Source organism: Alligator sinensis, unplaced genomic scaffold, assembly GCF_000455745.1.
Source record: "Alligator sinensis unplaced genomic scaffold, ASM45574v1 scaffold222_1, whole genome shotgun sequence".
In the NCBI taxonomy this organism is placed as follows: domain Eukaryota; kingdom Metazoa; phylum Chordata; order Crocodylia; family Alligatoridae; genus Alligator; species Alligator sinensis.
In genome coordinates, this window is record NW_005841912.1 from 3,044,465 (window position 1) to 3,054,435 (window position 9,971).

Sequence of the window (9,971 nt, forward strand, 5' to 3'; positions counted from 1 at the left end):
GGGGGGGGGGGGCAGGGGAGATTGGATGACTCTCTTGACCATTCTGGTCAAGGGTGATGGCCTACGTAAGAGCACATGCATCCCAAAGATCAATACACGTGTATGTAGGTAGTATGCCAGCAAACTACAGGGGACAGAGATAAAAGTCCAGAGATAAGAAACAGGTAACATAAACAAACACTCAGGTAAAAGGAGACAAGAGGAGAGCTCTAGCCAAGTTCTCAGAGGGAAACTAGAGCAATTAGCTATTCACCCAAGATGTTAATCCACTAATATAAGCAGCATAAGGAATAAGCAGGAAAAGCTAGACCTCCCAACATGATCAAGGAAGTATGATATAATTGGGATATATATCCCAAAAAGCTTGAGGGACAGTTCATGTGACTAGAAAACCATCATGGATGGGCATAACTTGTTCAGGAACGACAGAGGGCAGGGAGGCAGTGTTGCTCTATATAAAAGAGATATCCACTTGTTCCGAGATACAGCATAAAGCAAGAAATAGGCCAGTTGAAAGCCTCTGGGTTAAGGTAAGAAGGGAGAACATGAAGAGGAATGTCATGGTGGGTATCCACTATAGACCATTAAAATGGATGAGGCTTTTTCAAAACAACTAAACAGAAGTATCCATATTGCAGAGCCTGGTGCCCATTGGAGGATTTTAATTACTATGACATATGTTGGGAGGGTAGCACAGTGCACAGGCAATCCAGTAGGTTTTTAGATTATGTTGGGAATAACTTTTTGGTACAGAATGTCATAGGCAAGAAAACTTTCAAACATAGGTGAACATAACATTGCTGTAAACTAGGGGTCAGCAATGTTTTTGGGCACAGTGCCAAAGACACCCACAACCTCAACTTGTAAGATGTTGGTGTGCCAGGGGCAGACAACAGGGGAGCTACGAGGGGCCTGATCTTTGTTGTGCAAGTGCAACCCCAACCCCTTCCCAGCTGTCTACCCCGAGGCATGCATGCATCCGCCACCAGCAATATGCCAAGCCAAGCCAGGGCTCTGTGGACCCCACTGCAGCGGCTTACAGCCCCCTGGCTGTCTGCCACAGCCAACCTGGGCTCTGGGTAGGCCCCTAACGCCTGCCATGAACCCCAGGCTGCTCACAGTAGGTGGCAGGGAGGCTGCAAGCAGCTGCACCAGGGTTTGCAGAACCATGGTCTGGCTTGTTGCCGGTGGCAGACACATGCACCTCAAGGCAGATGACGGAAGGGGCTGGGGCTGCAGTGCCACAACACGGATAGGGCCCTTCACAGCTCCCCCGCTGTCTGCCCCAAGGCACATGTACCAAAAACAAAAAAATGCCTGTGTGCGCCACACTTTGGCCCACAAGTCAGGGATTACCCACCCCTTCTGTAGATCCTCATAGGCCTAAGGCTGCTAGGTTGATTAGCTCAAGTTCAGTTAGACTGAGAAGCAAAGCAAAGGGAAGAAAAAAGTAAAGGAAGTACTAACAGGTGAAAGAACATCATAGGCAAGAAAGCTTTCAAGCATAGGTGAAAAATCACCTAAAGTAGGTCTCTCGGTCAGCTTGAGGTCACCTAGGACTAGCATTGTGGTTTCATGCTATGTAGATCTGTTCTTACCACAGAGGTAGGTTTATACTGTCAGAAATAATCATATTTTCTGTGTAACAGATGAGGTACATCAGATTGTCAAATTAGAAAGAACAACTACGTATTCATGATTAGATGGCATATTAGGTATGTAAATACATCTGTTAGCCTTATCCAAGATCTCTTTTTTAATTAGATTTTTAAATCTGGCAAGATAATTAAGAATAAAAAAAACAGGTCCATCTCAGAATCTTCGCTCTTCAGCCTTGCATTGCTGTTCTTGCTGAATTGCTCATTTGCAAATGAACCAAGATCAGTGCTTCTTTGAATCCTGGTAAGAAGTTATTTGCCTAACAAATCAGTCACCTGTTAGCAATTTAAGACTTTAGGACTCCTGAACATTAAAGATTAATTTCCTTTCAGGTACTAATGATTCTGTAATTCCTTTACATTTTATGAGTATTTGATTATTTTTAATCCAGATGCCTTACCCATAGTTTTATTATTCATATACTATTTATATTTCAGTATTAAAATTACCGTTGCAATGTATGTACATCTATTTCTTAGAATACTTGATTTTGATGGGACAAGCTTCTCAAACCTTTCTTGGAACTCAGAATACCACTCAGGGTCAACAGTAATGGAGAAAAGTTATTCTCAAGTTGCTGCTCATAAAAAGGGACAAATTGATCAAGAACATAAAGATGAAAGGCAACTTGGGTGAATGACCAGGAAATGATAGACTTCAAGATCTTAAAGAGAGTAAGGAAATGGTTAGAGAGAAGGTTCAGGCTGGACTTCAGGAGACATTACTTTACAGTTAGGGCTGCCCGGCTTTGGAACTGGCTCCCAAGTGAGGTGGTACTCTCTCCTATCTTGGGGGTCTTCAAGAAGAAGCTGGACAGATATTTGGCTGGGGTGATATGATCCCGGCACCTGTTCCTGCCCAGGGCGGAGGGTCATAGAATCATAGAAGTAGGGTCGGAAGGGACCTTGTAGATCTTCAGGTCCGACCCCCTACCTGGGCAGGAAGAAAACTGGGCCCAAATGACCCCAGCCAAGTAGGCATCAAGCCACTTCTTAAAGACCCCCAGGGTAGGAGCCAGCACCACTTCCCTTGGAAGTCGGTTCCAGATCCTAGCCGCCCTAACTGTGAAGTAGTTCTTACGGATGTCTAATCTAAACCTACTCTCCAAGAACTTGTGGCCGTTATTTCTTGTTATCCCGGGGGGCACTAGGGGAAACAAGGTCTCCCCCAAACCCTTCTGGTCCCTAGTGAGTTTGTAGACAGTCACCAGGTCCCCCCTCAGCCTTCTCTTGTGAAGGCTGAACAGGTTCAGGTCCCGTAGCCTCTCATTGTAGGGTCTGCCCTGCTGTCCCCGGATCATGGACCCTCTCAATGTTGTCCACATCCCTCTTGAAGTGGGGTGCCCAGAACTGGACGCAGTACTCCAGCTGCGGCCTGACCAGTGTCGCGTAGAGGGGGAGGATCACCTCCTTGGGTCAGACCTGATGATCTGTTTAGGTCCCTTCCGACCCTAAATACTATGATACTAAGGAAAGCGAGCAGCATAAAAAAGGCACTGGATTTCGGGGGTGGGGGGGAAAAAAAAAAATCAGACTTTAACAAATTTAGGGAACTGATGGGTGGGATCACATGGGAGGCAAGTCAGAGGGGAAAAGGCATCCAGGCGAGTCGATTATACTTTGAGGACATAAGTGAGGAGCAAAGGCAGATCACCATGACGGGAAGAAAGGATAGAAAGTACAATAGATCCCCCATTCTACACAGAAAACGCTGATGAGTTGAAACAAAAGTAGGTTCATAACCATATCACTTGTTAAATATGGTGTCAGAAAGGAATTTCTCTTGGGTAAATTTGCCACAGGCTGGGAGTTTTTGCCTTCCTCTGTAGCCTGCCCCTAGGATCTTATGAGCATGTATTAAACAACTGCTCTGCTATCATTGCAACATCTTTGTCACTCTTGCTTTTACCAATGACATGTTATAGGGTATTGGTCTTTGCAGTTGCAGGTGAAGGTCTACAGTGGCAAATAAGGAGTGTCTGCAAATACAGTAGACTGGACTCAGTGGCCACAAAGGCCTCTTCCAATTCTGAGTTCAATTTAGCTATTAGGAGATTGTGTTTGCTCAACCCCAGCAGCAAGGCCTATGCAGTGTGAAGTATCACTCTGGAGATCTTCACAATTTAAAAAAAACCCAAAAAAACAAAAACAAACTATGCTTAAAACCAAGAGCAATTGCCTACTGCGAACTAACATATTTTGGCAAACAGACAGGATCTGCAGTACATGGTGGCCCTAGTGGCATAAAGGGGCTGGAACTATACTATGACAAGTCTGGCATAAAGGGACTTTGCAGGCATCATAAAGCTGTTGTAGCAGATAGACTAGGCCCCAGGTGCACATTTAAGGAGAAAAAAGGGGCAGCATGCAGTATGTGTAGTATTCCAGGTTTCTATGCTGAGAAACAGACGCTGAGGAGGCCGTTGTTTTGAAGCCTGGACACTAGGGGCTGGTCTCAGAACACCAGAGGTAGCTTAAATATGCTAGAGAGCCATAATGGAAGAAAGGTAAATGTGGTTCAAGATATCCGAGGGCCAGACTAGGATACCATTGCTTACCTCAGACTGCTGGGCAAAGGTCTGACCCTGCTTCTTTCACAATGCACTTGTACCTCACTCCACAAGGAGATCTGTTGGATTCAATATACACATAGCTGTGTAATGCTCCAATCAGTATTAACAAGGGAGTATAATCTGCTCCCATACATATATCTACACCACTTCCCTGGCACTCCTGGAGGCTCTACTCTCAAAGATTCCCCATCCTTCCTGGCACTCCAACTCTGCACAAACCAAACCTGCAAGTGAGGCAGTGAAACTCCCCTGCCTCCTGCCCCCCACCTTCTCCTCTCAAGATTTCTGTCTTGAGAATGACAATGGAGTTTAAAGTATGCTTGAGAGAAGTGACTTCAAGGTTCCAGTCAAATAAGAACTGCATCTCCCTTGTGACTAGATAGAGCTTTCTCAGATTAAAGTGTGAATCCAAGTATGGCAGGGGGCTGTCCTGAGGCCAACCTCTGCGTCAGCCTACCCAGCTGTCTTTGGCAGTCCTCCCACCTATCTCTCCTGCCACACCTTGTTAGTAAATAATTAAGTTGTTCATTAGGCGGGAGGCTGCCCTTTGTGTGCCCACCTATACCGGGTGGTGTATACGTGCTCCAACCTCCCCTACATATCCCATGCCTTGCAGGTGTTACTACCATTATCGACTCTATATGCCCCAGGCATTGAACCCTCTGGCTCCTGTCTCTCTGCAACGTGCAGGCACCATGTTCTCTACTGACTGGCTTTCTGTGCCCCTCTCTCAGATGCCTGACTCTGTGCCTCTCTCCCAGGCACCTGGTTTTGCACCCCCATAGCTGCACCCCTCCAACGCTCTGCGCTTGCTGCACCCGACACTGGGCTCTACCAAATCATATGCTCTCTTTCTCCAGGCACTAATCAGGCCTCCAAACCTTCCCTTCGAGCTTCATCCCAATCCTCCAGGGTAAACATGAGAACAAAACACAAGCCCCTAAGCTATAACTTAAATACTACACAATAACAATAGTGCTATGCCCCTTTAAGGGAACAAACTTCCACTCAGAGTAATGTACCCCTATCCTAGGTACCTGGGAGACTACCTGTAGTCATGTAGCATCTAGATAGCAGAGCAGGCAGTACTGGAAGAGTTAGGCAGGCAACACTGGGTCTCAAGTAGCTTCAGCAGGCAGAAGTTCCTTCCCTATCAGTTGCCAGAGAGAGAATGTGCATCTGCTGGCTACAGCCTGGTCTTATATATCCCAGAACCCTGCCTCCTGCCAGTCAGGTGATGTCAGCAGGTATGGCCAATTACTTCCTGAGGCTGTTACCCTGACAACCTGGAGCTGGGGAGCTCTGCTTGGCCTGCTGAGCTCCCTGGCCAGGCTTCTTCAGCCATAAGTAGAAGGCACATCTTAGTGCCCTGCTACACCAAGTTTCAGTATATCTTTGAAAACAATGTTTGACATTAAGGTATTGACCTGTTTCCCTAGACGTAATCCAGCTAAAGCAGCACTGCATTTTGCCACTTACTGGAAGCATCTACATGTGCATTAATGGGTCTTTTCTAATGCACATTAAATTTAGTACATTCAATGCAAGGTACATCATGGTTTTTTGGGATGTTTAATGTGCAGTAGACTATTTTACTACACATTAGTGTAATGTCGCTTTTTCATGTGATGGTTTAATATGCAATAAAATAGTCTATTGCACATTAAAGCACATGTATAGACATGCCCACTGAGTCAGATGCAGTAGACTACCTGCCCTATGCATTGTGCACTATTAAAACATGCATATATAGCATCTCCCTGGATCAACTCACCTAGCCACATATCACTTTGGAAGGTGACGAAAAAGAGGGAGCTTTGCTCTGGAACTGAAGCAGTGGTAGCAGTACTACAGGTACTGCGGTAGCCGCAAACAGCCCCATTGGTTCTGGCCCTACTCTAGTAGGCATTGTACACTGACATAAAGGCAACCCCTGACCCACCAAGCTCAAAATCTATGTAAGATCTTATGATGGGAACGAGGCCAGGCTCAAAGGGGATACCAGAAGCCAATCAGAATATGTAAGCAGGCACTTCCTAGTGCATTCTGTTGTGAACTTGAAAGTGCTATTTGTCAAGGAGTCAGAGAGAAGATTTTGCTGTTAGAATAACATGCACGGAGTTCAGACTTTACCCATAAATGACTGGAAGGTCCTTCCCACACTCATTCCAATATCAGGAATTCCAGTGATGTAAATAGAATCACACCAGTATAAAACCAGTGTGAATCCAGTCCAAAGTCTCTAGCTGATTTGTCTGGTAACTGGAGTGGGACAGGAAATGTTTTTTTTTCCAGCTCTCAAAAGTTGTCCTATTCCACAGCAGGATGAGACTGAAGGACTGTCTACACTCAGAAGTAAGCATTCAAAAAAAATGATGATGTGAATTTATAGAGGGTTAGCTACTCTGCACTAATATCTCCCGAGTACACTCTGAAGAATTACTAAATGCACTCCTGTGCCTGCAGAATTCACTCTCAGTGCATTTTAAAGGTGTCCATAGGGGAAGGTAGTGTGGAGTAGCCAATTACATTAAATTCACACCCTGGCTTCCTGCACACAAACTTTCTTTTTAGATAACCCAAGACTTTTCTAAGATTTTCATAAAAAAGCAGAACGAACATAAGAGATCCTCCCCTACCCAGTTTCAAGTCCCTATTCTGTATGATATGTCTCAAGGGCTGGTACCTCAGTATCCTATGCAAGTCCTCTAAGCATTTGGTGGCTGACTATTTGGGAGCAAGTGACAGTCTCTTTTTCTTTGGTATTGATCAAAAAGTCCACATTAGGGCTAAGAACCCTTTGCAGCAAGTCTTACACTAACACTGAGGGCCTTGTTACATATTACGGTGAGCTGCTTAAATGTGGATCGGTGCCAGTGCTAGCTCGAGTTTGGAAGGTCACACGTTCAGGCCAGCAGGGACCTCGAGGACTGAAAGGTAAGAATCCCACCTGCCTGCCTATTCCAGGCTTCTCCCCTGCCTCCCAGGGCTCTCCCAGTTCTCCCCTGCACCCCTCCAGATTCCTCCTGTTCCTGGGAACTCCCCCTCACTCCTTTACTTGTGGCTGCCTGCAGCTGCCCTGGAGGAGCAGGCAGGAAAGCATTAACCTGCCTGCCTGACCACTGCTAAAGCTGCCAGGATGATGCTCTTCTCAGGCTGACCTCACCCAAAGAGCAGCAGCCGGTGGCTGGGCAGAAGTGTTAACCCTTCTCTGCCTGCTCCCCTGGAACAGACAATGCTGGCAGCCACAAGTGGTGGTGGGGGGTGGAGTGGGATGGGCAGTGAGCAAGGATTGAAGGTGCTGGGGAGGGCAGCAGGCCCAATCCAGGTCAGTGAGGTGGGGGGTGGCTGGGGTATTTACACTATGATGAGCCTAGAGTCAGGGTCAGGCAAAGTCCATCACCTGGGCTGGATCCAGCTGGCAGTGGACTCCATTTCCCAGCAGCCCCTGCCCATGTGGCTGGGGCCATTTCCATGGGGACCCCATTAGCAGCTGTGCTGTGATAGCACAGGGCCAGGGTTTCCATAGAGACCAGCCCCAGCAGCACCAGTAGGCAGCACCAGCACCAGCACCAGAGCCAGCCTTTTCTGGTAGGGGTTGCTATGCTGCAGGCAGGAGCAAAGCGGGCTCAGCTGCCACCACCTATGCAGGGCAGGCAGTAGTGGCAGCGCTCCTGGGAGGAGTGGCTATGGGGAATTTTGGGGTGGCTATAGCCCCCCTAAACCCTCCCCCAGAACCGCCCCTGCTAGGGTGCCTGGCAGAGCGGGGAGCTCCTCCGGGGCAGCGTGGCAGTGACAGTGTGGTCCAGAGCCAGGGCAGAGTTGTGATCTGCAGCCTGCATACCCACAGCAGGAAGTGGATTGCCCTGCCCCAGCTCGAGACCACAAGATCCCAGCCCAGCCCTGGAACAGCTCTGCACCCTCCTGTGCACCCTGCCAGCACTGCTGGGTCTGGTCTCCTTAGCAACCCCAACCTCTGCACCTCATCATAACATGAACTGGGTAACATGGATCAGACATAATCCTGCCCTGGAGTGATGCAACTTTGAGCTGCCTAATGAGAGCTTAAAATCAGCTTCAGATGTCAATGGACAGACAATCCAAGTGTTAAGAACTCTAGGTATAACAAAACTACTATGTAACAAGGCCCAGAAAGATTTAGTTTCAACAAGGTGGCATTTCCCAGTAAAGAAGTTGAACTGAAAAAAATTCCTAACCAGCTCTACTGGTAATTTTATGCAAGGCAATGGTTTGGAATATATTGAGAATGTTACTTCTAAAAGACCAAATGAAAAGCCAGCATGTCTTTTTTTTTTTTTTTTTATACAAACGGGGCTAGTTAGCAAAAGAAGTTTTAAGTTTTGTACGCGTTTTGCATGCTACTTGTAACCATGGACATACAAATAGAAGGAAAAATAGGAAATGGAAAACATTTCTTCACCATTTGAAAGATAACTTGACTACTCAAATCATCCCCTAAAAAGACACGGTGAAGATAATGAATAATATAGCAGGCTATACATAAGCTACTGCATTTTTATAAGGAACAGTAGCACGAAGTTTTAATAAATGTGTTCAGGCTGTTTTCAGACTCCTGTAGCACTAATATGCAACCTAACATCTTTCACTTACACCATATACATTTAGGAATCAATATCAGTGGAGTAGTAGCAATAGTAAAACAAGAGAAAAATCAGGCTCTTTGCATTTAGAGCAATACTAAAGTTAAAATTGAGTTGTAACACATGCAGGTTATTCAACAGCATCCGTGGAAAATAAAATAGATACCCCAGAGTGACTGTATTTATGCCGGCCAAATTCTCAGATGGCACAAGTCCAGGGAGATGTGCAGTTTACAGCAGTTGAGAAACTGTCCTGTAAAGCATCTTTTTAGTTACCGGGATGTCTCTCTCAAACCTATAACAATTCATAGCTCATGAGTGTGAAGCCAAATGCCAGGCTACATGGATGGCTTCAATAGCCATCATCATTTAGAGAGGCAAATCCACTAATTTTGCCAGCCCTGGTTTAAAGTGATAATAAACCCGACCTCTGTAAACTGAATGAAACTGACAGCTCATTTGGATTACCGTTTTCAGTGGAAACACCACCTGCAGCGTCTTCATATTTCAGCAGCTGTTTGTGCGTCATTTTCACAGCATTACCAGGGCCAATCTCCCCACAGTTTTGCAATGATTACACCATACTGGTTAGAAACCTGCAGAGGTAAATTGGTACAACGCTCGGGAATGTGGCAGCACTTATGTCAGGGTAAGGGCCTTGTTACATGGTCGTTTTGGGCAGCTCCTGAAGCTCTTCCACCGGTGGACTGTTTGCGCATTAACACCTGAAACCGGTTTTAAGCACTCCTTGGGCGGCTCGCAGCTTTGCCACTCCGGGGCAGGATTCTCTCTGATGCATGCCACCCAACTCCTGTAAGATAACACTTGCCACTCCAGGCACCTTAGCGCAAACACCCTGTCCACCCTGCTGCTCCCGAGCTGGCCCACATCTGCCCTCCCAACACGCCTGATCCCAACTCATTGCCCGCCTGCTTACTTGTGGCTGCCCACACTGTGTCCCCCAGGGGAGCAGGCAGGGAAGAGTTAACCTGCCTGCCAGGTCACCACTGCAGCCAAGAGCAAAGCAGCAGCCTGGCAGGGACCAGGCAGCCAGCTACAAGCAGATGGGAGTTGGGGGAAGACCTGGGGGTAGGAGGGAAGCCTGGAGCGGGGAGGAT

At 46.9% G+C, this 9,971-nt stretch overlaps 1 protein-coding gene across 2 annotated transcripts in view; it reads right to left on the minus strand.

The window, feature by feature from the left end:
- The window catches only part of NPFFR2 (neuropeptide FF receptor 2), a 56,821-nt gene extending 47,239 nt beyond the window's left edge, over positions 1-9,582 (minus strand). Inside the window, exons 1-2 of one of the 2 annotated variants that reach the window (XM_025198074.1) lie at positions 5,281-5,386; positions 4,217-4,287 (exon numbers count right to left, since the gene is read on the minus strand). The gene's annotated coding sequence lies outside the window, so the exon portion shown is untranslated. Of the gene's footprint in view, positions 1-4,216; positions 4,288-5,280; positions 5,387-9,321 lie in introns of those variants that run through there. The other variant, XM_025198075.1, reaches the window with a different exon arrangement.
- Between the last annotated feature and the right edge of the window lie 389 nt (positions 9,583-9,971).